At 47.8% G+C, this 26,414-nt stretch overlaps 1 pseudogene across 1 annotated transcript; it reads right to left on the reverse strand.

Annotated features, from left to right (window-relative positions):
- Window positions 1–828: 828 nt before the first annotated feature.
- On the reverse strand, window positions 829–12,885 carry LOC148506454 (uncharacterized; annotated as a pseudogene). The gene is made up of 7 exons (XR_015869788.1): window positions 12,811–12,885; window positions 9,889–10,056; window positions 7,425–7,610; window positions 4,186–4,309; window positions 3,972–4,069; window positions 3,762–3,873; window positions 829–2,592 (listed from the first exon to the last, which is right to left on the reverse strand). The product of XR_015869788.1 is annotated as an uncharacterized LOC148506454 (transcript).
- Window positions 12,886–26,414: the final 13,529 nt, after the last annotated feature.

The following is a 26,414-nucleotide window of genomic DNA, read 5'->3' on the forward strand; positions in this document are numbered from 1 at the left end:
AGCTCATGCCTTTATATAGCTAAACAGAACTGGGAGGAGAGTGCAATAAAAAGCCGGTGTCGGGGGAAATGCTTTCTACTTTGAGATTTATTCTTGAGATGCACAAAAAAACACACAAACAAGTTATAAATATTTGCAAACGTTCTGAGGGCTTGATTCAGAGATGTACGCTGATGCAAGTGGCATACTGTCACGGCTCGCATTTGCCAAAATCTGCTAATGCCTTCCAAAGCACACCCGAGCAGCAGGACGCCCACTTGCTGCCTTCTCATATCCATCCAATAACGTACACCAGCGTAAAGATCGTATTGCCCACTGACCGGCACTTTTTTGCGGGCATAACTAGCCACCGTTCACAAACACCCATAATTTTATTGCCACATTTCTGCTACCATTTGACCCAATCGTAACAGCACCTTTTTGTGTACACTGGTGCATGCGCCGTTGCAAATAATCGATCAACTACTTGAACATCAGCATTACGTGCGTATTGCATGCTCTCAGAATCAGGTTCTCCTTACCTATAGGGCGGTTGTCTGCATAAAGAACGGAACACTGACACAGTGAAATATCAGCTCTGAGAAAAATTTAAACAATCAAAACGCGTCAGTAATGTCCCAATTTTTCTATACTTCAAAAAGGTTTCCTCCAAGGACTCACTCCCTTGGTTCCTCAGTTAATGGAATAAGTGCCCACTAAAATACAAAAAATAAACAAACACCTTTTGAAAACTTGTACAAACTTTTTAATATATATCATTTACAGAATTAAATACATAGTAAAACATATAAAACATCAACATTTTCAAACAGTAAATGTCTAGCTGCAAGAAAATAGTATGTAAAACCCAGAACATGTTCTGGATCCTTATCTGGTGTAGTTGCCCTTCTGTAGATTGAAATAGTTCTCTGGTGGTGCAGACTAGAACCCCCCACTGACGCGTTTCACTTGTTTCAATCTTTCTCAAAGCAGATACTCCACGGTTTCATAGTTCCATTATTTATTCAACCACCCAACATGTAATGTGAACTACACCAGATGAGGTTCCGGAAACATAAGAAGGGTTTATAGTGGTTGGAACATACCCCTTGAACTTAAAGCTATCACACACTTCCCAATAGAAACTGTGGTATATTTTTATACAAATTACTACACCATCAATATTTTATGTGTTCTTTTCCTATGACGGAATTGAAAAGAAAGGATTGTTTGGAGAAGAAGCTGAAATAGAAATATGAAAAAGAGAAGACTGGTTGACCCTTTAGCGCCAATATAATACCATTATGTTAGCTATATTTGTCATCTGTATTTGAGTGTTGGTGATACTCTTTGCAGTTGTTTTAAGCATTATTTAGTGCTGCCTCCATTCTACATTGTATAAAAGTTATTTTCAGAACACACAGAAAGTCTTCCCACCTGTATGACTTCTCTGATGTTTAAGCACATCTGATTTCCGCGTAAAACATTTGCCACACTCGGAACACAAAAAAGGCCTCTCACCCGCGTGAAATCTCCGATGTCTATCTAGATGTGATTTCTGTGTAAAACATTTCCCACACTCAGCACATGTAAAAGGTTTCTCCCCCGTGTGAATTCTCTGATGCTTAATGAGGTCTGATTTTTGTGTAAAACATTTCCCGCACTCAGAACACATAAAGGTTTTTCGCCCGTGTGAATCCTTTGATGTTTAACCAGATCTGATTTCTGTGCAAAACATTTCCCACACTCGGAACAGGAAAATGGCTTCTCGGCGGTGTGAATTCTTTGGTGCCTATCAAGATGCGACGGATGGGTGAAACATTTTTCACACTCGGAACATGACAGAGGCTTATCACCTGTGTGAATTCTCTCATGTCTAACCAGATTGGACCGCCGGGTAAAACATTTCCCACATTCAGAGCAAAAGCATGGATTCTCGCCTGTGTGAATTCTTTTATGTCTTCCAAGATCCGATTTGCGCTTAAAAACTTTCCCACTCAGAACAGGACAAGGGTCTCTGGCCTACGTGAACTCTCTGATGCCCCTCAAGATTTGCCTTACGTGTAAATAATTTCCCACATTTAGAACACGGCAAAGGCTTCACACCTGCACGAATCCTCTTATACTTCACAAGACTTAATTTGTGCATAAAACATTTCCCGCCTTTAGAACATAAATATGGCTTCTCACACGTGTGGCGTCTCCGATTTCTCATAAGGATCGATTTGTGTGTAAAACGTTTCCCACACTCAGAACATGGAAATGGCTTCTCACCTGTGTGAGTTCTATGATGTACAACGAGATCTGCTTTTTGTTTAACACATTTGGGACACTCAGGGTATGGAGTTAGATTCCCACCTGTGTGAGCTGGCTCTTGTGTAGTAACAATTGTGTTCTGTGTGAACAATTGCCCACATACAGAACAGGTAAACATGTGATCTCCTCTAAGAGGTGTACGAAATGGAACACTATTGGATTTATCGGAAGAACATCCCTCAAAATTAGATGGGTTTTCTCCTTGTGGATCTGGTGTGATGTGGCCATCTTCTATTTGCCAATCAGGAGATAAAACGGGATGCTCCATCAAGGTATTCTTGCTGCTGTGTCCATCTACTGGGAAAAAATAAAACGTATTGAAATATTTTGTATTTTGTACAAGAAAGAAAAAAGGCTGAGAAAAACAGAGCTGGACTGGAAATCAGACAAAGACACAGGTTAAAGTCCACGAGGTCCAACAGACACTACTGCTGTGGTTTTCAAGTCTTATATAACACCAGGGGGCAGAGGATTGGCTGTAGACAGGGAGTGTGTGGAGAACAGGCAAATACATGATGTTTAAGTCTCACTAAACAGGACCCTAACAAACAGCACTGGCTTTGGCTCACATGGTATAATCACTGTTCCTGTGTCCCCAGGACCTAGGACCAAGTCCTGCAAAGTATGTTCGTATTTTTTATTTTATGAGAGCACAATAGTGGTATAACAGTATAGAGCCAACTATACAGGAGGTCTCCAGTTTGATCCAAGCACCTTATACTAACCACACACTGTTGTGTGAAACCCCAAACCCTGTCAAAAGTTACTTTCAACCCCACTCCAATCACGTGTCAGACTGGAACATAAAGAGCTCATCAGATAAATGCAATGGCAGGGGCCGATGAAGGGGTGTGACAAGCCATTGGAGAAGTGTGGTCATGACCTGCGAGGGACATATCATATTGAGCAACCTCAGGTTGGCAGACATAGCACTGTGCACTCTTTTGTCTAATACATTTTCACTATGCCCCCTTAAGTTAAATAATCATAGTGTGTGTAGAGGAGACTGGTCAGATCTCCGGGCTGGTAACACACAGTGACATGATGTGAGGGGGAGATCAAGAGTATAATAGGGGCTGATGGCTCCTGACACCATTCCTGGGCAGATCCTTGCCCTCATTAGACTGACAGAGGAGGGTGTAGGATAAGAGATTGCTGTAGTGACAGAGGAGGGTGTAGGATAAGAGATTGCTGTAGTGACAGAGGAGGGTGTAGGATAAGAGATGGCTGTAGTGACAGAGGAGGGTGTAGGATAAGAGATGGCTGTAGTGACAGAGGAGGGTGTAGGATAAGAGATTGTTGTAGTAACAGAGGAGGATGTAGGATAAGAGATTGCTGTAGTGACAGAGGAGGGTGTAGGATAAGAGATTGCTGTAGTGACAGAGGAGGGTGTAGGATAAGAGATTGCTGTAGTGACAGAACAAGGAGAATATGTGACTGTTCTGTACTTAGTGATTATTACTCACCTGTGCTGATAGCTGTAGGGATTTCCTCCTCCTTACACTGTTGATCACCCATCACATACGTCTCTTCTTCCTCTTTTATATCTTCTACTTTAATAACAATCAGGTGATCATCCTAAATAACAACAAACAATAAGAAAAAAAAAAACAGTGTATTAGTTGCACAGAGTTTCTCTACAGATCACATTCCTAGAGACAGTGAATCCCACCTACCTGATCCTCCTGTAGGACACTGTGATTCTCCTCTGTATTATCCTGGGAATAAAGAGGACGGGGACATCTCTCTGAGGTATTCCTGTTACTGGCCCCATCTGTAGGTCACACACAGTGACTGATTACATTGTATATATGTGATTATCAGATGATGTGTATATAGGTGGCCCCATAGCTGCTCTCCCCATTACAGTAAGTGACAGTCTCCTCTTACGCAGTGATGTGAGGGGCCGGTGATTCTCCATCATCACGTCCTTGTACAGACCCCTGTGTCCTTCTATATACTCCCACTCCTCCATGGAGAAATATACAGTGACGTCCTCACACCTTATAGGAACCTGACACACACAATGATACAGTCATCACCCAGACACCTCCCCTGGTGTTACTGTATAATGTCCCATTCCCAGCAGTCACCTCTCCAGTCATCACCCAGACACATCCCCCGGTGTTACTGTATAATGTCCCATTCCCAGCAGTCACCTCCCCAGTCATCACCCAGACACATCCCCCGGTGTTACTGTATAATGTCCCATTCCCAGCAGTCACCTCTCCAGTCATCACCCAGACACATCCCCCGGTGTTACTGTATAATGTCCCATTCCCAGCAGTCACCTCTCCAGTCATCACCCAGACACATCCCCCGGTGTTACTGTATAATGTCCCATTCCCAGCAGTCACCTCTCCAGTCATCACCCAAACACATCCCCTGGTGTTACTGTATAATGTCCCATTCCCAGCAGTCACCTCTCCAGTCATCACCCAGACACGTCCCCTGCTGTTACTGTATAATGTCCCATTCCCAGCAGTCACCTCCCCAGTCATCACCCAGACACGTCCCCTGGTGTTACTGTATAATGTCCCATTCCCAGCAGTCACCTCTCCAGTCATCACCCAGACACATCCCCCGGTGTTACTGTATAATGTCCCATTCCCAGCAGTCACCTCTCCAGTCATCACCCAGACACGTCCCCCGGTGTTACTGTATAATGTCCCATTCCCAGCAGTCACCTCTCCAGTCATCACCCAGACACGTCCCCTGGTGTTACTGTATAATGTCCCATTCCCAGCAGTCACCTCTCCAGTCATCACCCAGACACATCCCCCGGTGTTACTGTATAATGTCCCATTCCCAGCAGTCACCTCCCCAGTCATCACCCAGACACATCCCCCGGTGTTACTGTATAATGTCCCATTCCCAGCAGTCACCTCTCCAGTCATCACCCAGACACATCCCCCGGTGTTACTGTATAATGTCCCATTCCCAGCAGTCACCTCTCCAGTCATCACCCAGACACATCCCCCGGTGTTACTGTATAATGTCCCATTCCCAGCAGTCACCTCTCCAGTCATCACCCAGACACATCCCCCGGTGTTACTGTATAATGTCCCATTCCCAGCAGTCACCTCTCCAGTCATCACCCAGACACATCCCCCGGTGTTACTGTATAATGTCCCATTCCCAGCAGTCACCTCTCCAGTCATCACCCAAACACATCCCCTGGTGTTACTGTATAATGTCCCATTCCCAGCAGTCACCTCTCCAGTCATCACCCAGACACGTCCCCTGGTGTTACTGTATAATGTCCCATTCCCAGCAGTCACCTCCCCAGTCATCACCCAGACACGTCCCCTGGTGTTACTGTATAATGTCCCATTCCCAGCAGTCACCTCTCCAGTCATCACCCAGACACATCCCCCGGTGTTACTGTATAATGTCCCATTCCCAGCAGTCACCTCTCCAGTCATCACCCAGACACGTCCCCCGGTGTTACTGTATAATGTCCCATTCCCAGCAGTCACCTCTCCAGTCATCACCCAGACACGTCCCCTGGTGTTACTGTATAATGTCCCATTCCCAGCAGTCACCTCTCCAGTCATCACCCAGACACATCCCCCGGTGTTACTGTATAATGTCCCATTCCCAGCAGTCACCTCCCCAGTCATCACCCAGACACATCCCCCGGTGTTACTGTATAATGTCCCATTCCCAGCAGTCACCTCTCCAGTCATCACCCAGACACATCCCCCGGTGTTACTGTATAATGTCCCATTCCCAGCAGTCACCTCTCCAGTCATCACCCAGACACATCCCCCGGTGTTACTGTATAATGTCCCATTCCCAGCAGTCACCTCCCCAGTCATCACCCAGACACATCTCCTGGTGTTACTGTATAATGTCCCATTCCCAGCAGTCACCTCTCCAGTCATCACCCAGACACATCCCCTGGTGTTACTGTATAATGTCCCATTCCCAGCAGTCACCTCTCCAGCCATCACCCAGACACATCCCCCGGTGTTACTGTATAATGTCCCATTCCCAGCAGTCACCTCTCCAGCCATCACCCAGACACATCCCCCGGTGTTACTGTATAATGTCCCATTCCCAGCAGTCACCTCTCCAGTCATCACCCAGACACATCCCCCGGTGTTACTGTATAATGTCCCATTCCCAGCAGTCACCTCTCCAGTCATCACCCAGACACATCCCCTGGTGTTACTGTATAATGTCCCATTCCCAGCAGTCACCTCTCCAGTCATCACCCAGACACATCCCCCGGTGTTACTGTATAATGTCCCATTCCCAGCAGTCACCTCTCCAGTCATCACCCAGACACATCCCCCGGTGTTACTGTATAATGTCCCATTCCCAGCAGTCACCTCTCCAGTCATCACCCAAACACATCCCCTGGTGTTACTGTATAATGTCCCATTCCCAGCAGTCACCTCTCCAGTCATCACCCAGACACGTCCCCTGGTGTTACTGTATAATGTCCCATTCCCAGCAGTCACCTCCCCAGTCATCACCCAGACACGTCCCCTGGTGTTACTGTATAATGTCCCATTCCCAGCAGTCACCTCTCCAGTCATCACCCAGACACATCCCCCGGTGTTACTGTATAATGTCCCATTCCCAGCAGTCACCTCTCCAGTCATCACCCAGACACATCCCCCGGTGTTACTGTATAATGTCCCATTCCCAGCAGTCACCTCTCCAGTCATCACCCAGACACATCCCCCGGTGTTACTGTATAATGTCCCATTCCCAGCAGTCACCTCTCCAGTCATCACCCAGACACATCCCCCGGTGTTACTGTATAATGTCCCATTCCCAGCAGTCACCTCCCCAGTCATCACCCAGACACATCTCCTGGTGTTACTGTATAATGTCCCATTCCCAGCAGTCACCTCTCCAGTCATCACCCAGACACATCCCCTGGTGTTACTGTATAATGTCCCATTCCCAGCAGTCACCTCTCCAGCCATCACCCAGACACATCCCCCGGTGTTACTGTATAATGTCCCATTCCCAGCAGTCACCTCTCCAGTCATCACCCAGACACATCCCCTGGTGTTACTGTATAATGTCCCATTCCCAGCAGTCACCTCTCCAGTCATCACCCAGACACATCCCCTGGTGTTACTGTATAATGTCCCATTCCCAGCAGTCACCTCTCCAGTCAGCAGCTGAATGATCTTGTTGGCGAGTTCCAGGATCTTCTGGTCATTGTGTCTCTCATGTATCAGTGAGTGAGGTGGAGGCACCGTGATGGGGCTCTGGGTCCTGCTCAGTCCTCCTGACACACGGGGACGGCTGCTGGGTGTTTCCCCAGATTTCTTCTTCACTACAATATAATCCTGTGTATTGAGAGACATCAATAAAAACTAGGTGGAAGACTGAACCTCTGTGAATTAACTACAAAAGCCGTCGATTCATAAATACAGCCCTATCTGTACCCTTACTGGAGTATTAACAATCTAGGACATGGATAATTAAATATTATAACACATCATTTTTCTTAACTGGGTCCCCATGCTTACAACAGGGCACCTGATAAAAGGGAATTAGATTAGGAGATCCGAAATCCCTTGGGGAACAGTGCCTTGGGGCGCAGAAGGATATTAAAATATTAATAATTGAATAAAGAGCTGTTCGATCCTTACTTGCAACACTGAATAATTAATTATCTTGCTACAGCTCATGATATTATGGAGTAAAATGGCTTTCCAGAATTGGTTAGAGATTTGCCATTTAATTAGGGTTTTAGACTGTAAGGATTTGGGGGCTAATCCTTGTACCCAATACTGTCCACCAGCTGCTGCGCGGATACACCTGCGCTGATGAGAAGACTGAGGCAGAACAGACCGTACCAAAGGGAGAATGACGTCATCCCGGGGGCCAGGAAGCAGAGGCTCATGGGAGAAATACACCATAACAACACCCAATGACGAGATAGGTTAGTGCCCGGCGCTGTTAATAAACGTTAAGTCCACCATATAAACTATGCCATCGGGATCAATGCCAGCCGAACTAAATGTTCTTAACTTGGGCCACATGGCTTTATGAAATGCGGCCCTGTAACAGGGTGCCACTGAGCCCTGTGCTGCACCCGCTTCCCGAGTGGCACTCAAGCTGTCATAACTAAGCACCCCAGGTGTCGGGAGGGTGGGAAACACTGCTCCAGCTCCCTGGCATGCTGCTCGAAGCATCCTTTGTGGATTGTTGACAGTGTGGGCTCCAAAAAGATGTCCTTATTTCTGGTCTGCCCGGAGTAATCTCGGACGGGTGGCAACCCTAGGGTGTGCACTCCCGCCCCCCAGACTCCCTCACCTCCCCAGTCAGGTCCATGTGTTAGTAATAGAGATAATAGTGATGTCACTGTGACACTCCCAGACTCCCTCACCTCCCTAGTCAGGTCCCTGTGTTAGTAATAGAGATAATAGTGATATCACTGTGACACTCCCAGACTCCCTCACCTCCCCAGTCAGGTCCCTGTGTTAGTAATAGAGATAATAGTGATGTCACTGTGACCCTCCCAGACTCCCTCACCTCCCCAGTCAGGTTCCTGTGTTAATCGAGATAATAGTGATGTCACTGTGACCCTCCCAGACTCCCTCACTTCCCCAGTCAGGTCCCTGTGTTAGTAATAGAGATAATAGTGATGTCACTGTGACACTCCCAGACTCCCTCACCTCCCCAGTCAGGTCCCTGTGTTAGTAATAGAGATAATAGTGATATCACTGTGACACTCCCAGACTCCCTCACCTCCCCAGTCAGGTCCCTGTGTTAGTAATAGAGATAATAGTGATGTCACTGTGACCCTCCCAGACTCCCTCACCTCCCCAGTCAGGTTCCTGTGTTAATAGAGATAATAGTGATGTCACTGTGACCCTCCCAGACTCCCTCACTTCCCCAGTCAGGTCCCTGTGTTAGTAATAGAGATAATAGTGATGTCACCGTGACACTCCTAGACTCCATCACCTCCCCAGTCAGGTCCCTGTGTTAGTAATAGAGATAATACTGATGTCACTGTGACACTCCCAGACTCCCTCACCTCCCCAGTCAGGTCCCTGTGTTAGTAATAGAGATAATAGAGATGTCACTGTGACACTCCCAGACTCCCTCACCTCCCCAGTCAGGTCCCTGTATTAGTAATAGAGATAATAGTGATGTCACTGTGACACTCCCAGACTCCCTCACCTCCCCAGTCAGGTCCATGTGTTAGTAATAGAGATAATAGTGATATCACTGTGACACTCCCAGACTCCCTCACCTCCCCAGTCAGGTCCCTGTGTTAGTAATAGAGATAATAGTGATGTCACTGTGACCCTCCCAGACTCCCTCACCTCCCCAGTCAGGTTCCTGTGTTAATAGAGATAATAGTGATGTCACTGTGACCCTCCCAGACTCCCTCACCTCCCCAGTCAGGTCCCTGTGTTAGTAATAGAGATAATAGTGATGTCACCGTGACACTCCCAGACTCCATCACCTCCCCAGTCAGGTCCCTGTGTTAGTAATAGAGATAATACTGATGTCACTGTGACACTCCCAGACTCCCTCACCTCCCCAGTCAGGTCCCTGTGTTAGTAATAGAGATAATAGAGATGTCACTGTGACACTCCCAGACTCCCTCACCTCCCCAGTCAGCAGGTAGATGATCTCCAGGGTAATATGTAATATCCTCTCAGTCATGTGACTCCTGTCCTTGTCCATCCTCAGGTAATTGGAGATTTATACAGGATGGGCATATCACCATCGCATTACGTCTAGTGAGGTCTCTCAGCTTCCACTCAGCTCAAATGTCTAGAAACAAACAGAATAACTTTAAAAAACATTGCAGAGTGCTCCATATATTTATTAACTGCATTATGGTCTTCCCCAGTGGCGTCACTATGAGGTTGGGGGGGGGGGTATGGGGTCATCCTCAGAGGGCTCCTCCTAAGTGACAGGAGCAGTGTGCTGCAAAGTGACATTCTCCTGCAGCACTGGGCTGTCACAGAGGAGGCACTAGTCTCTGGGGATAACCCCCGTAGTGATGGAATCAGAATTTCCTGTGAGGCCATGCCACCTTTTCGGGCACACGTGTCACCAGACGCAGTGACTTCTCCGGCCTTCCCAGCTAAATTCTGCTAGCCCCTTGCCTGTAGACTGTGCACTCCGAGATGCATGTAGAAGACAGAAACAAACCATCACATGGAGAGACTCTTATAGACGTCTTACAGGTACAATTCCTGTTTCCTCTGCTCTGCTCTGCTGCTGTTACAGCGGGTTACAGGTGAGCATTCACGGAGAACATACAGGTAATAGGAGTAACAGGAATCCATTAAGGGTCATCTGTAACCGGGAAAGCTGGACGGACATGTGGTGTTAGGGCCAACAGTCTTCTGTGCGTATCTCTATGATTATACAAGGACATATGTAATATGAGATATACTGATTCACAGTTATATAAACTCCGCCATTACAGGCCAGGTTTTAAGGACATCCATGCTCGAGTCCAAAGGGTTAAATCAAATTGACGGAGGTACTAAATAAGTCACCTGTGCTCAATCATGGATATCCTTAAAACCTGGACTGTCGGGGAAATTGACATTGTCACGGACAAAAAAGGTTGTTCAAAGAAGTTGGTTAAATCCATCGTCTTAACGTTGCGGTGGCCGGCCTGAGCGACGGTTTTTGTCTGTTTCCGTCGTTCGGGAGCAAATGCTCAAAACATCACCGGTATTTCTAAGCCAGCCAGCCAGCTAGCTGGCTGGCTGGATTGGACTGACAATCTTTTAGTTGTGTTGCCAACTTAACAGTGCATGTTTTCCATATCTCCATACTGGAGCACAGGTGTATTCATTACTGACTGGCACATTTTAAAAGATCCATAGGTTGGCCACATTTTTTGAGGCATGGGAGAGTTACAATTCTACGCAGCTTCTCACTAAAGGCATCCATATACGGTACGATATGCACATTGCAATGCGACAGGGGGATCCGACGTCCGACATATCGGGCGGTCCCCACACACACGGTGCAATTGGTTGTCCGACCGCCCGATATGCTGGCTCTCCCCTCCCCCACCCGCATAGCGCTGCATGGGAACGCACATTTCATCCCCAGATCAACTGAACATGCAGTAAGTACTGGGGGTGCGATGTATGACCCCACACATGCCCATACATGATACAATATAGCAGCAATATCATACCAATCCGTTGGATCGGCTGCTATATGGCACCGTGTATGGGCATCTTAACTGTTTCTCATGTAGTTCCTGGTATTTGTTAGGGTTGGTGGACAATGATCGGCACCATGCCCTTCATTTCACTTCATTACATTACATGCCAACATGTAATGAAGGGGGCTGTTAGGTTTAGGTAACCCCAGGGGGACTTAGGGTTAGGCACCCCCCAGGGAGGGTTAGGGTTATGCTAGGGGAAGGGGTGGTTAGGGTTAAGCACCACTGGGGGGAGGTTAGGATTAGGCATCCCCCCAGGAGGGTTAGGTTTAGGCACCACTAAGGGAGGGTTAGGGGAAACAGAAGAGCCACTGGTATTTCAATCCCATTCTGGTCATACACCTGATACACACTGATCACTATACACAGATAACACACTGGGCCTGATTCTGACCCGCTCGCGAGCGCTGGACGCTCGCAAGTGGGTCGATGGTGCCCAAGTGCGCATGCGCACGACGGAGGGAGCTCCGTCGTGCACATGCGCGAGACCCGGCGAGCGACGGGGAATCCGTCGCTCGGGGTCTCGCACCAAAGGGGGCGTGCTGTCGATGGTGTTGGTCACCCACAGCTATGCGAGCGGCCAGGAGGCCATTCCAAGTTGAGGTAGGAGGGCCCTTATTCAAAGCGAGCGCTCTGGTCAGAGCGTACGGCTCTGAATCAGACCCACTGATCACTATACACCGTTAACACACTTAGGTCACACCGATATTACACTGATCACTATACACAGGTTACACTGATATCACACACCTGATACACAGGTCACACCGATATCACACACCTAATACACACTGATCCCTATATACACACAGGTCACACTGATATCACACACCTGATACACACTGATCACTATACACAGGGTACACTGATATCACACACCTGATACACACTGATCCCTATACACAGGTCACACCGATATCACACACCTGATACACACTGATCATCACTATACACAGGTTACACTGATATCACACACCTGATACACACTGATCCCTATACACAGGTCACACCGATATCACACACCTAATACACACTGATCCCTATATACACACAGGTCACACTGATATCACACACCTGATACACACTGATCACTATACACAGGTCACACCGATATCACACACCTGATACACACTGATCCCTATACACAGGTCACACTGATATCACACACCTGATACACACTGATCACTATACACAGGTCACACCAATATCACACTGATCCCTATACACAGGTCACACCAATATTACACACCTTATACACACTGATCACTATACACAGGTCACACATACCACAGTATACATATATCAGAGTAATATCACATATGAGCTCTTACATCCTTCCAAGTATTGGGGTCTAGTAGATGGATTCTCTATCAGAGGTTTGAGGTTTCCAGGCAAGTACTTTTGTCACTGACTGCATCACTAGAGAACTTCATTTCAACAGCTTAAATTCTCACCTGTCAGACATTTTATTGAAGACCAACAGTTGCTAAAACACAGGCTCTGACATACATAAAATGGCGCCTGCACAGAAGACATTATACTAACACCTAGCTGGAGATTTACTGCTCCCAGGATGCTGTGTACGGGGAACGATGTCAGACAGACAGAAGTGAGGGAGAAGCCACACGGGGCGGGGACTCTGCTGTCTGAGTAATATGTACCAACCCCCATTCATGGCAGACACGTCACTGTCACAATAGATGGCAGTAAGTGCCCAGCAGGTTATATACATGTAGTGCACACATGTCAGCAGTGTTACTGATTATATACAGTCTCCCGTATCCTCATTATGCCTAGGCTTACCATACTATCCCTTTTTAAACTGGGACACTCATGAGACTGTGAATTCAGGGCCTGATTCAGAGCCACTCGTAAGCGGCCGCTCGTTCGCACCGAGCGATGTTCGCACATCTGCGCATGCGTATGGGTTGTAATGCGCATGCGCCAACCAGTCAGTACGGTCGGAAATCGTGTGCTCGCAAAATAGCGAGTGCCTGCTAATTTGAGTGACAGAATGAGGCGTTTGTGGGTGGTAACAGGGGAAGGTGCTTGAAAACGGGGAGTGGAGATCCAATCGCAGGCGTGCTTAAAGGTCAAAACGGGCGTTTTATGGGTGTGCATAATTAACAAAGCAGCGTCATCGACCACGTCACTTGGTTGTCTTATAGCCAGAACTGTTCGCATGATTGCGGTAGGAAAATGCTACCACAAGCACTGCGAGCAGTTCATACGCCGTTCGATGTACTCGATTAATCTAATAAATAGCGGAGATGACGTATGATGCGAGCGGCCAGAGGGCGTCTTTACAAAATAGCGAGCGCATGTTTCGGACGCTCGCTCAGACATAGAGGCGTTCACAGACCGCAAAGAGCGAGAACTCAATTTAAATAGCCGGCCCCTATTTTTGAACGAGCGAGCGCAAATAGCGTCCGGCTCTGAATCAGGCCCTCAGTCAGCCACAGAACCTGTGTAATTCATGAGTGTCCCAGTTTAAAAGGGATAGTATGGTAAGCCTGGGTATACCTGCTGCCTCATTACTGTAACTTATTACCCAACCCCAGCGCCGTATGTTCACAACCTCACTATCCTGTATCATACATGCCCCCTCCACTCCTGTCTGTGCCTCACATGCCCCCTTCACTCCTGTCTGTGCCTCACATGCCCACTCCACTCCTGTCTGTGCCTCACATGCCCCCTCCACTCCTGTCTGTGCCTCACATGCCCCCTCCACTCCTGTCTGTGCCTCACATGCCCCCTCCTCTATTGTCTGTGCCTCACATGCCCCCTCCACTCCTGTCTGTGCCCCACATGCCCCCTCCACTCCTGTCTGTGCCCCACATGCCCCCTCCACTCCTGTCTGTGCCCCACATGCCCCCTCCACTCCTGTCTGTGCCTCACATGCCCCCTCCACTCCTGTCTGTGCCCCACATGCCCCCTCCACTCCTGTCTGTGCCCCACATGCCCCCTCCACTCCTGTCTGTGCCTCACATGCCCCCTCCACTCCTGTCTGTGCCTCACATGCCCACTCCACTCCTGTCTGTGCCTCACATGCCCCCTCCACTCCTGTCTCTGCCTCACATGCCCCCTCCACTCCTGTCTGTGCCTCACATGCCCCCTCCACTCGTGTCTGTGCCTCACATGCCCCCTCCACTCCTGTCTGTGCCTCACATGCCCCCTCCTCTACTGTCTGTGCCTCACATGCCCCCTCCACTCCTGTCTGTGCCCCACATGCCCCCTCCACTCCTGTCTGTGCCCCACATGCCCCCCTCCACTCCTGTCTGTGCCTCACATGCCCCCTCCACTCCTGTCTGTGCCCCACATGCCCCCTCCATTCCTGTCTGTGCCTCACATGCCCCCTCCACTCCTGTCTGTGCCCCACATGCCCCCTCCACTCCTGTCTGTGCCCCACATGCCCCTCCACTCCTGTCTGTGCCTCACATGCCCCCTCCACTCCTGTCTGTGCCTCACATGCCCCCTCCTCTACTGTCTGTGCCTCACATGCCCCATCCACTCCTGTCTGTGCCTCACATGCCCCCTCCACTCCTGTCTGTGCCCCACATGCCCCCCATCTTCTGTCTATGCCCCCTCCTCTCCTGTCTGTGCCCCACATACCTCCTCCTCTTCTGTCTGTGCCCCACATGCCCTTCCTGTCTGTGCCACACATGCCCTTCCTCTTCTGTCTGTGCCCCACATGCCTCCTCCTCACCATCCCCCTTTGTGAAATAGGTACATTTTATCAATATCAATCTACTTTGTATGTAATGTCAGATATAGAGCAGTATGAGAATGGTCCACTGAGATTACAATGTAGTCTATCAGTCTGGGATAGAGCCACTATGTGCCCTACTGTATAGTCACAGGGAATAACACTGTAACGCTTCTGTCTGTGATCTCAGTGGGATTAGATATCACATTGTGACATTTATACTGAGAGACCAATGCCATGGAGAGAATTAGGAGTGTTGTGAGCACTGAGGGGGTCATTCAGACCCGGTCATTAGCACCGATGCGCTTGGACCGGGTCGGTGGCCCCCCACAGAGCATGCGCACGACGGCGCCGGCGCCATCGTGCGCATGCGTGAGACCCGCTACGACCGACAGCGCTGGTCGTAGCGGGTCTCGATCCAAAGGGGACGAGCTGTCGATGTTGATTGACAGCTCACCCCGTTTGGAAGGCGGGCCGGGGGGGTGGCAGCCCAAACGGAGGTCTCTGACCATCGCGACCATCACCGGAGCAGTCGTTAGAGCTGTGGGTGTTAACCCACAGCTAACGACCGCAACAGAGGTGGGCGGTCAGGATGCAAGTGGCCGCCCAGTTTCTGAGCGACCGCTTGCATCCTCCGACCGCCTCTGAATGAGGCCCTGATTGCTGGCACTCGGGAACGCAGTATCTGCACTTTTTTTCCTGAGTACCAGAACTGGATACACTGCTGAAATACGACAACAACAGACACATGCGTCATAAATAATACTGTAAATGAAACAGACAGAGGGTCTGATTCAGATCCGCTCGCTAAACCGCGATCGTTCGCTATGGGCGATCGTTGTCCGTCTGTGTATGCGTCGCAGTGCGTGTGCGCAAGCCAGTCTGTGCGATCGGGAAGTGATTGCTCGTAGCCCGCAGTCGGAGCACTACTTTGAGTGACATGTAGTGCCGTATGTGGGTGGTAACAGGGGAAGGTTCTGGAAAACGGGGGAGTGAATGTGTGAACGCAGGCGTGTCTGTGCGCCAAAACGCTGTTCTTTGGGCGTGCATAATTAACATGGATGCGTCATTGTACACGTCACCTGGGTGTATCTCACACTGCAGTTATCGCAGTGTTTGCGGCGGGGTAGTGTCTACCTCAAGCGTTGCGTGCAGCTCCGATGGCTCTCGATGTTACAGATTAATCACACACTTCCTGGAGATGACGTGTGTTGAGAATGAAAAGTGGGCGTCTTTACACTGGCGTGCGTTCGCTCTGCCGTCCCTCTCTAAGACATAGAGGGCGTCCTTAAGCCTGGCCGTGTGATCACGGAATTTGCATACCCGGCCCCTGTCGGCTGCACACCCGCTTATGCGCTCACGATATATATATTGGCGATATATTGCCCAGTGTGTATCCAGCTTCAGGCTCTCTTAGAAGGCTGATGTCATGACCGATGGTCACCCAATTCTGCATCTTTGGACACAGAACTTAGGTCCGCGATGCCGCCAGGGGGTGTCTTTTGTCTCCAGACGGCTTCTGTGGCATTAGCATATTTTAGCGTACAAAGATGCAGCAGCAATGCTATCCACTCTGCATCAGGTCCATAGACAGTAAGGAGCACAAAACACCAATATTTATATAGTTAGTGTGGGTAATACCCCACAGGCCCATCTATATCAGCTTTCCATACTGCCTAATTCCACCGATAAAGAGGATACAAATCCATACCTTCATTGTGAGTGACTGCTGCTAAATCAATTCTCAGGGGGTATTCAATATGAAACGTTAACTTCACTGTCGAAGTTAACGTTTCATATCAGAGTTTTTTTCTGTGTTAAGTCTGGTGCGCGCTCCCGCTTATCCCCGTATTCAATATAAACTGAACGAAAACGGAAAACTCCGAAGTTGAATTTGCGTAAAGTTACGAATTTTTCCTTAAAATAATTGTAGGACCCCCCTAAAGTTGTAAAAACATGGGGGAACACTATGGGTACCCCCGTTTTAGCCTTTAATTGAAAGTCGGAGATTTAAATAGCCGCAGCAGGTGTTTTTTTCCCGACAGTGAAGAAGTGATGCAGAAGAGCACTTAGGTTATTTTTTTTGTTTTTAAGTGGTCCCATCACATTTGGGGTACATGAAAATGGGTACTAGCATATTTTGATATCCCTAAAGTAAGTTTTAAAAAATTCTGCAATTGTGCACCTGCCGCTATAAATCTATTCTAGAAAACACGTGACGCATACTTGCAGAATAGCCCTGAACCTATTTCCCTATTGTTAAACACTTTTTTCCCTTTTTTTTTTTTTGCACTCCAATTTTTAAGTTAATTTTTTGGGGTGTCCCTATTTTTTTTTTTTTTTTTTTACTTTTTTTGACACAGTTCTTTTTTAAATGTCATTCCCAGGGGTGCAGGCTATTTTTTTTAAACCTGCACCCCTAAACCCCAAAACTTTTTTTCGACACCTATTCAATGGTGAAAAGTTATCACCGTTTTTTATCAAAGACTTTTCAAAACTGCGATAAGTCTTTGAAATTGAATACGGTGTAAAACTAAAACCTGCGATATTAACGCAAAAAACGATGTTATCGCACCCATATTGAATACCCCTATTAGTGTAAGAAGGGTAATTTCTCCATAACTCCAAGTATGTGTATTGCATACATATCATGTAGGGTTACCACCCGTCCGGGAATACTCTGGACAGTCCAGAAATCCGCCAGACTGTCTGGAGTCCAGATGATAATCCACAAATTATCTGGGTATGGCATCTGGCAGCAGCAGTAGTTGCCCGCTGATTGGCTCCTACAGCAGGGACTCAAGTGTCCTGAGACTCGCGTCACCGCTGCAGGGGCCAATCAGTGGGCGACCTGCACTGCGGCTCAGCTCTACCTCTTCTGACCAATCCTCAGAGAGTGAGACTGATCACTCACTTTATCAGAGACTGTGCCGGCCAGCCTGCGGTGTGGATGTGGACTGGACAATGTACATAGAGGAGACAGACGGACGGCCCAGAACCTGCGGACCGAGAGATGTGGTCACACTGTTGATAAGTTTAAGCCTGAGGCAACTTGTAAAATAGCAGAGGAGGTGGAGCCATCCACAGCTGGGGGCGGGGCATCTCACTGTCAGCAACATAACAGGGCGGCAGTGCGCTCTGTGCTGGCTCCACCCCCTAAACCCTGCTCACAGTCACCTGACACATTCCTACAATTACACATACATTTCTCCACAAATAAACGTGACGTAGGCATGGGCGTAGCTAAACTGGGTACTGGGGGTGGCATTGCTATGGGACCCAGAGGCTTAGGGGGACCAGCTCACTTGCACCCAGGTCATATAGTTGTCTACCAATACGAACTGGGGCACTACACAGTGGCATAATATGTACTGGGGTAATTTGAGACATTGGGCTGTATTCAGAGGCGGCCGTACGGTCTACGACCGCACAGCCGCCTCGATGTTTGTCTAGTGTGCATGCGCACGAGGGAGCTGGCTCCTTCGTGCGCATGCGTGAGACCCGCTACGACCGACAGCGAGGGTCTCTTTCCAAAGGGGGCGAGCTGTCGATGTTGATTGACAGCTCGCCCCGTTTGGAAGGCGGGCCGGGGGGGTGGCAGCCCAAACGGAGGCGTTCCCATGGGAACGCCTGCCGTTTGGGGGAGGCCCCACTGACATCACTAGTGATGTCAGTGGAGAGCTTCCGGCTCTGACAGAGCCAGAAGCTCTCCGGGGCTTACGACAAGTGAGACCCTACTCTAGGGTCTCGTCGTAAGCCCCGATGGTCGCGATGGTCAATGACCATCGCGACCATCACCGGAGCAGTCGTTAGAGCTGTGGGTGTTAACCCACAGCCTAACGACCGAAACAGAGGCGGCCGGTCAGGATGCAAGCGGCCGCCCAGTTTCTGAGCGACCGCTTGCATCCTCCGCCCGCCTCTGAATGAGGCCCATAATCTGAACTGGAGTAATTTGTGAGTTAGGCCCGTATTCAATAAGTTTCGCACCAGCGATACTTTTTCGCCTGCCGGACTTTTCGCCTATATCGCGTGTTTTGCAGGCGAAAAAGTATCGCTCACGTCCCCGCTTATCCCCATATTCAATTTGAAAGAACGCGAAAATGGGACCTGGCAAAACTTAAACAGGCGAAAAGTCCTGTCAGATTTGGGGAAATCAACCTGACACCCCCCAAAAGATGCACTGACATGGGGGATCACTATATCACATGGGGGATACCCACGAATAGCCCTGCTGAAGGTATTTGAGGTACTTAAATGTTCTCAATAGGTTGTAATTAGTGTATTTGCATAAGTGGTGAAGAATAGCATTTAGCTATTTGTTTTGGTGAAAATAAGTAGTCCCAGCAAATTTGGGGTACATGAAAATGGGGGGGTATCATATTTAAAAGTTGCTAAAGTGAATTTTTAAAAATCATTAAAAATCACCTGCCGCAAGCACCTGCAATCAAAAAAACACCTGGGGCATACTTGGGGACCCCCTGGAGACTATTTCGCTAGTTTTTAACTTTGTCCCCCAAATTTGTTTTTTTTCGCCCCCAAAATGAATGTACTTTTTTGGGGTTTTCTTAAGTGTTTTTTTTTTCATTTTCACGCAGTTTACCTTTGGGGGAGTGTCTTAAGGCTGCTCGTGGGTTCCCGCAACGTTGCACCCCAAAACCCCAATTCTGCACTTTTTTCTGCCTGCTATTCATAGGCGAAACCTTTTCGCTGGGTCCATTGCATTGACTTTCCGCCTAGGCGAAAAGTCTTTGAAATTGAATACGGGGTAAAGGCAAAACAGGCGAAAATGACGTCATCGGCGAAAAAGTATCACAGAAACTGATTTTTCGCCTCAAATTTAATATGGCCCATAATGTGATTTGGGGCACTATGGGGTCATACGATGAACAAAGGCACTACTATGGGGCATAACATGAACTAGGAACTACTATGGGGCATAACATGAACTAGGAACTACTATGGGGCATACGATGAACTGGGGCACTACTATGGGGCATACGATGAACTAAGGCACTACTATGGGGCATACGATGAACTAAGGCACTACTATGGGGCATACGATGAACTGGGGCACTACTATGGGGCATACGATGAACTAAGGCACTACTATGGGGCATAACATGAACTAGGAACTACTATGGGGCATACGATGAACTGGGGCACTACTATGGGCATACGATGAACTAAGGCACTACTATGGGGCATACGATGAACTGGGGCACTACTATGGGGCATAAAATGAACTAGGAACTACTATGGGGCATACGATGAACTAAGGCACTACTATGGGGCATAAAATGAACTAGGAACTACTATGGGGCATACGATGAACTGGGGCACTACTATGGGGCATACGATGAACTAAGGCACTACTATGGGGCATACGATGAACTAAGGCACTACTATGGGGCATACGATGAACTGGGGCACTACTATGGGGCATACGATGAACTAAGGCACTACTATGGGGCATAACATGAACTAGGAACTACTATGGGGCATACGATGAACTGGGGCACTACTATGGGCATACGATGAACTAAGGCACTACTATGGGGCATACGATGAACTGGGGCACTACTATGGGGCATAAAATGAACTAGGAACTACTATGGGGCATACGATGAACTAAGGCACTACTATGGGGCATAAAATGAACTAGGAACTACTATGGGGCATACGATGAACTGGGGCACTACTATGGTTCATAAAATGTACCACTTCTCCAGAGAGAAGAGTCTATCTAAAGCATTGAGGTTGGGGCCCCTTTAAAATGTTGCTTTGGGGCCCAAAAATTCTGGTTCCGCCCCTGGCAAATAGGATAAATGTAAATGTGATTGTCATCAAATATTTATCTAAATTATGGGTTCCCATACCCACCGGCTTTAGCCAACATCAAGGCACATGCTTAGATGATTTTTAGGGGTGGGCAATAAGGGTATACAGTCGGGATGCCGACGGTCTAAATGCCGACCAGTCTAATCCCAGCAAGGGTCTAATGACAGGCGTCATTTTACCTACGCCGGGAGCCCGACGCACGGCATCCTGATCGAAGGTAAGCTGGGCACCGGGCGCAGACAGCCGCGGGGGGTGGGTTAGGTTAGGGGCTCCCGGGGGGGACTTAGGGCTAGGCACCGCCCTGGGAGGGTTAGAGTCAGGCTAGGAGAAGTGGAGGTTGGGGTTAGGCACCCCCTGGGGTGAGGTTAGGGTCAGGCACCTCCCCCGAGAGACTTAGGTTTAGGCTGTGGGGAAGGGGGGGTTAGGTGTAGGCACTTACAGGGGGTTAGGCATTTGGGGGAGAGATTAGGGTTAGGTACCCCTAAGGCAAGGTTAGGGGGGGTTAGGTTAGTTAGTCTTCCGGCGTCAGGATTTGAACCTCCGGACGTGCATCCGGCGGTATTTCATACCGATCCCGGCTATAAGTGGCCCCCCAGCTGTTGTAGAACTACAGATCCCAGCATGACCTGCCACAGTTTTGCAATTTGGCCGTGCTGAAACGGCTACAAGGCATGCTGGGATTTGTAGTTCAACAACAGCTGGAGAGCCGCTTATTGCCTACTTTAACATGATAGTTATCATCTACCCGGTCTTCTAACCAGACTTTTCCCTGCAATAGACACAAAGCCATCGGGCAGGTGCAATTAGGCAATTAGGGTATATGTAAGAATGAATCATATGACATAGCGCTAAAACCACTTAGCTGCAAAAAACGTAGGCGTGTCCCGCACATTTTTGGGGTGGGTTGTAGGCGGCATCTACAATCCCGTACGCAGACAAAGTGGTTCCGACGGCTCAGTTCGGGCGGCTATTCTACGTGACCGCAAGGCTACCAACATGGCCGATTATCGAAATGTCTGTGAGGGTGGCTGCGTATTTATACGCACTTGCTTGGATCTACAAAGCCACCGGTGGTCATCTCAGTACCTTTCAAGCCGGCTACATGTTGATATGGATCAATAACGGGATACAATGAAGTCTCTTTGAAGATTTATGTATGTACAGCCGTACAGAGCAAGTCAAATCCAATCTGCTGGCTGCTGTCATTTCAAATAATACAATCTTATATACTAAATTGGTCTAGAAACATAAGCAGATCAATGATTAACATATAACATATACTCCCCTGATGGAAGGTTTCCAAAACTCGCTGTAATGACATCTGCTAAAATATTCAAAGTAACCATTAAAACTGTAACTAACCAGCTGGCTTCCTTATTTCTCAGGAAACTTCTTAACCACAGACCTTGATTTACCAAACAGCCAGTGCCCATTTCCTCATATATATAATATATATATATATATATATATATATAGCATAGTTGCCTACCCTCCCGAATCCTGCGGGAGACTCCCGCTTCACTGCAGAGTCTCCCGCTGCCCCAGAATGTTAAACAAAACCCCTGATTCCCCACTGTCTCGTAGGGATTCCATCTGAATACTAGCCGGCCCACCTCCTGAGAGAAGTCCACATAGATCCGCCTCCGCTCCTGCCTCCGAACCTCCCACTGGCAACGAGTGATATGTTATGAAGGCTGACACTTGTATCCTCCGGTCCGCCTTGATCCACCCACACAGCCACCTCCAGGCTGCCTGCTTCCAACGATGTTCAAAGAATGGGCGGCGCTGGTCTTCCCTGGACCTCCCCAGCTCCTCCTTCACTGGACGCTTCCTGTCACTCAAACTCCAGAGGTCCCAGGCTCACACTGCTCTGTTGCTGCTTTTGAAAACACTGCGTGGATGACAGCGCAGCCGCGGCCAGACCTTCAATGTAGGTCTCTCTCCCCTCTTCAAACGTTCCCTCAGGACTCCCTAATGGTCCACAGTGCCCCCCGCGCGTGCTGCCTGTATTCATGTCGGACCCACATCCCATATGCCACTGTCCCTCTCTTCTAATGGTCTGTCCTCCAGCCACACTAGTGGGCAGGCAGGAGGCCTCACCATCTTGAGTCCGGTGGGAGAGTTCATGCCACGTTAACAATGAACAGTCTGGCTGACTGGGGAAAATCATTAACCCCTTCTGTGGGCTGGTGGCATAGATATTGGGCTACCTAATAGATTGCCGGCCTGCAGCTGTACAGTGCAGCAAAGTCAATGCTGCAGCCTATGGATCATACTCTGCAAAGCACAGCCTGGCACAGACATTAAAATAGTGCTAGACATGCCCAATGGGTGTTATTAAACTCCCTATAGTCAGTGCTAGACATGCCCCTCCAGAGGCGCACACTATGACTGACTATAATCTCCCTGAAACTAGTTTTCAAAAGTAGGCATGAATGATATACAGTGTAATCAAAATAATAATTTCTTTGCAAGATATAAGTAAATATGCAATTAAGGGGTCTATTTACTAAGCAGTGTTAGGAGACAAAGTGAAAAGTGATAGGGTACCAGCCAATCAGCTCCTGTCATTTTTGAAACACAGCCTGTAAGATGGCAGTTAGGAGCTGATTGGCTGGTACCTTATCACTTTTCACCCTGTCTCCTAACACTGCTTAGTAAATAGACCCCTAAAACTGAAAGCAACACTTCCCATTTATACAAAAGTTTTATATACTATCTGCGCAATTTAATACAAAAATGATAAGAGAAGTAGATTGCTGCCTCAAACAAAAACAAATAATAATTGATGGCGCAATTCTAGTCAAACAAGAGGATAGAGATAGGGCGGGTTAGTATGGAGTAGACAGTCCACTATATTCACGATAAATGTAGATAACTTATTTAATCATAAATCATAAAAAATTTATAAAATAGAAATATTGTGGTACTTCCTAATAAAATGCACTGTGCAGTGCTGATGTATGTGTTTAAAATACACTGTCACTAAATCAACAATACATAAAATATATATATATTTTTTTTTTCTATCTACTAAAAACTTTTAAAATTCATCATAATACATTTCATGCATTGCATCCAATGTAAGCAAATAATAGTCCTGCCTAATCGGCAATGTAAATGTCCAGAAAACTGTTATCCCTGCCTCAACGGCTTCTACATATCTCTATTTAAATAGACGTTGCCAACATGTCATGAATACTAAAAGATACTAAATTCTAACGATGTAAACACACGATTAGTTTGTCACATACGGTAATAAAATCACTCCCAGCCAGCTCCTGATTATCTCATGAACATAGGAGTCAATCCTATTATGTGCGAAGGGTGCGAGTTGCCTTTGCAATGGCGTTAAAACGGTGGCAACGGACCGGCACCTTGCACCATTTGCGGCCCGCTCCGAGCACGAATTCTCTGAATTATGTTGGTGCCCCATGGGGCTGCGAGCAAGTATCAGCTAATCCGGGCTGTACCGGTGAGGTCATCACGGCTAATAGGATTGACCCCATAGTATTTATTCCATTGTATGGCACTCCCCCGCCTCTTTTGGGTATTAATAATCACTGAGCGCCGATGTCCCTTTTCCCACCTTATGTGGCCCGGTCTCTCAAAGCTGTACTTTTAGTTGAGGCATTTTCTCCGGTGTGCTGCCGCTTCTTCCCGGCTGCTTGGAACGCATCTTGAAGCGCATGATGACAGCTTCTGCGTTTCGCATCCTCTGGTTTCCAGGTCCTGAGACATCAACGTGTAGTCGTGCAAGGTTCCTACCAACGCGTTTCTTCCCTTAGGAGCTTCATCAGGGAACCTTCCAATTTATATAAATATCCTAACCATTCAGCTAAACATATTGTATTTGGCTATCCATACTAGCATTAGCATATTTTCATACACCAGCTGTGTGCTTGATCGCAGCTGAGAATGCATTAGCGTACATCTCTAAAACAGGCACATAGTGAGAACCTCACACCCTACTTTTCCTGCAGTGTTTTAGTTTTGGTGCCATAAGTCATCAAGCCCCGCCCTCCCCCGTCTCTAGCGGCATCTACCAGCAATGGCCTTTTAGGTGAGTATTTCCCCCATTTGAACTCCTGCAGTGCATGGAATGAGTGGGACAACTTTGACACTTTCAATGTACATACTGAGGACAAGTCCCACTCATCCTTAGCAATAAAGGGAATGTGTATTTGTTTTTGTCCTCCCTGCTTCTGTTCATGCTGATCTGTCTAAGTTTACTTAGGACTAAGCTTACAAAGCAAAAAGACTCTGCAGCCTTAATATTGGTTTTATAATCGGTAATACCTTGCGCAAGACTATGTATATTCTAGGCATAGATTTATCCTTCTGTGCTGGCTAAAAGCAAATGCGGGGTGCTAAGCATGGACGCATCCAAATCCATAATCACATCAACGTCTTCAATGATGTCACACACATCCCTTACCATTAGATGTTGTGACAAGACAAAAGCCTGAGGTGGACACTTATGGGTATATTTAATAAAGTGAGCGTTTTTAGAAGTGGAGATGTTGCTCATAGCAACCATTCAGATTCTACGTAACATTTATCTAGCACATACTAGAATATAATAGCTAGACTCTGTTTGGTTACTATGGGCAAACTTTCCATTTCTAAAAACTGCACTATAGTAACTATATCACATAATAGTTTAAAAATCAGCTACACACAAGTAGGACACAGAGAATGTACCTTCCACTAGGCAAATTTGTAGTCTACTGGAACTAAGGATATAAATGAATCTAGTAAACTCAAGGGTACTTCAATTATCCCTCCATTACTGCAGTGATCCCCGATCCCTCTGTTACTGCAGTGATCTGCGATCCCTCTATTACTGCAGTGATCCCCAATCCCTCCATTACTGCACTGATCCCCAATCCCTCCATTACTGCAGTGATCCCCAATCCCTCCATTACTGCAGTGATCCCCAATCCCTCCGTTACTGCAGTGATCCCCGTGGCAGGTGGGGAGTTTGACTGGGGCAGTACACCTGTCAAACCGTAACGCAGGTGTCCTAAGGCGAGCTCAGGGAGGACAGAAACATCCCGCACTGCAAGGCGACGCTACCTTGCAGTGCGTGCGCGCTATCAAGCGATGCGTCCGCGGCGCTATTTGGCGTCATTAGCGCATTGCCCGAGACTGTGCCCGGGACGCCTGTTTGCATTGCATGTACCTCCTTCAGCCACATTTCCCCCTCGTGCTGCCACAGTTTTAAACATTCAAAATACTTAACCTTTTTCTCTCGGGAGCGCATCAAACTGATGTGATCCCGGACATTGTCTAACACATTTTTATCAAAACTACCAATTCTGGGAAACGGTCTAACACTCTTCCTCATCATATTAAACCATAAATCACAATACCTTATTGCATAAGTAC

The sequence above is a fragment of the Taudactylus pleione genome, unplaced genomic scaffold, assembly GCF_031769625.1.
Source record: "Taudactylus pleione unplaced genomic scaffold, aTauple2 ptg000403l, whole genome shotgun sequence".
NCBI classification, from domain to species: Eukaryota; Metazoa; Chordata; class Amphibia; order Anura; family Myobatrachidae; genus Taudactylus; species Taudactylus pleione.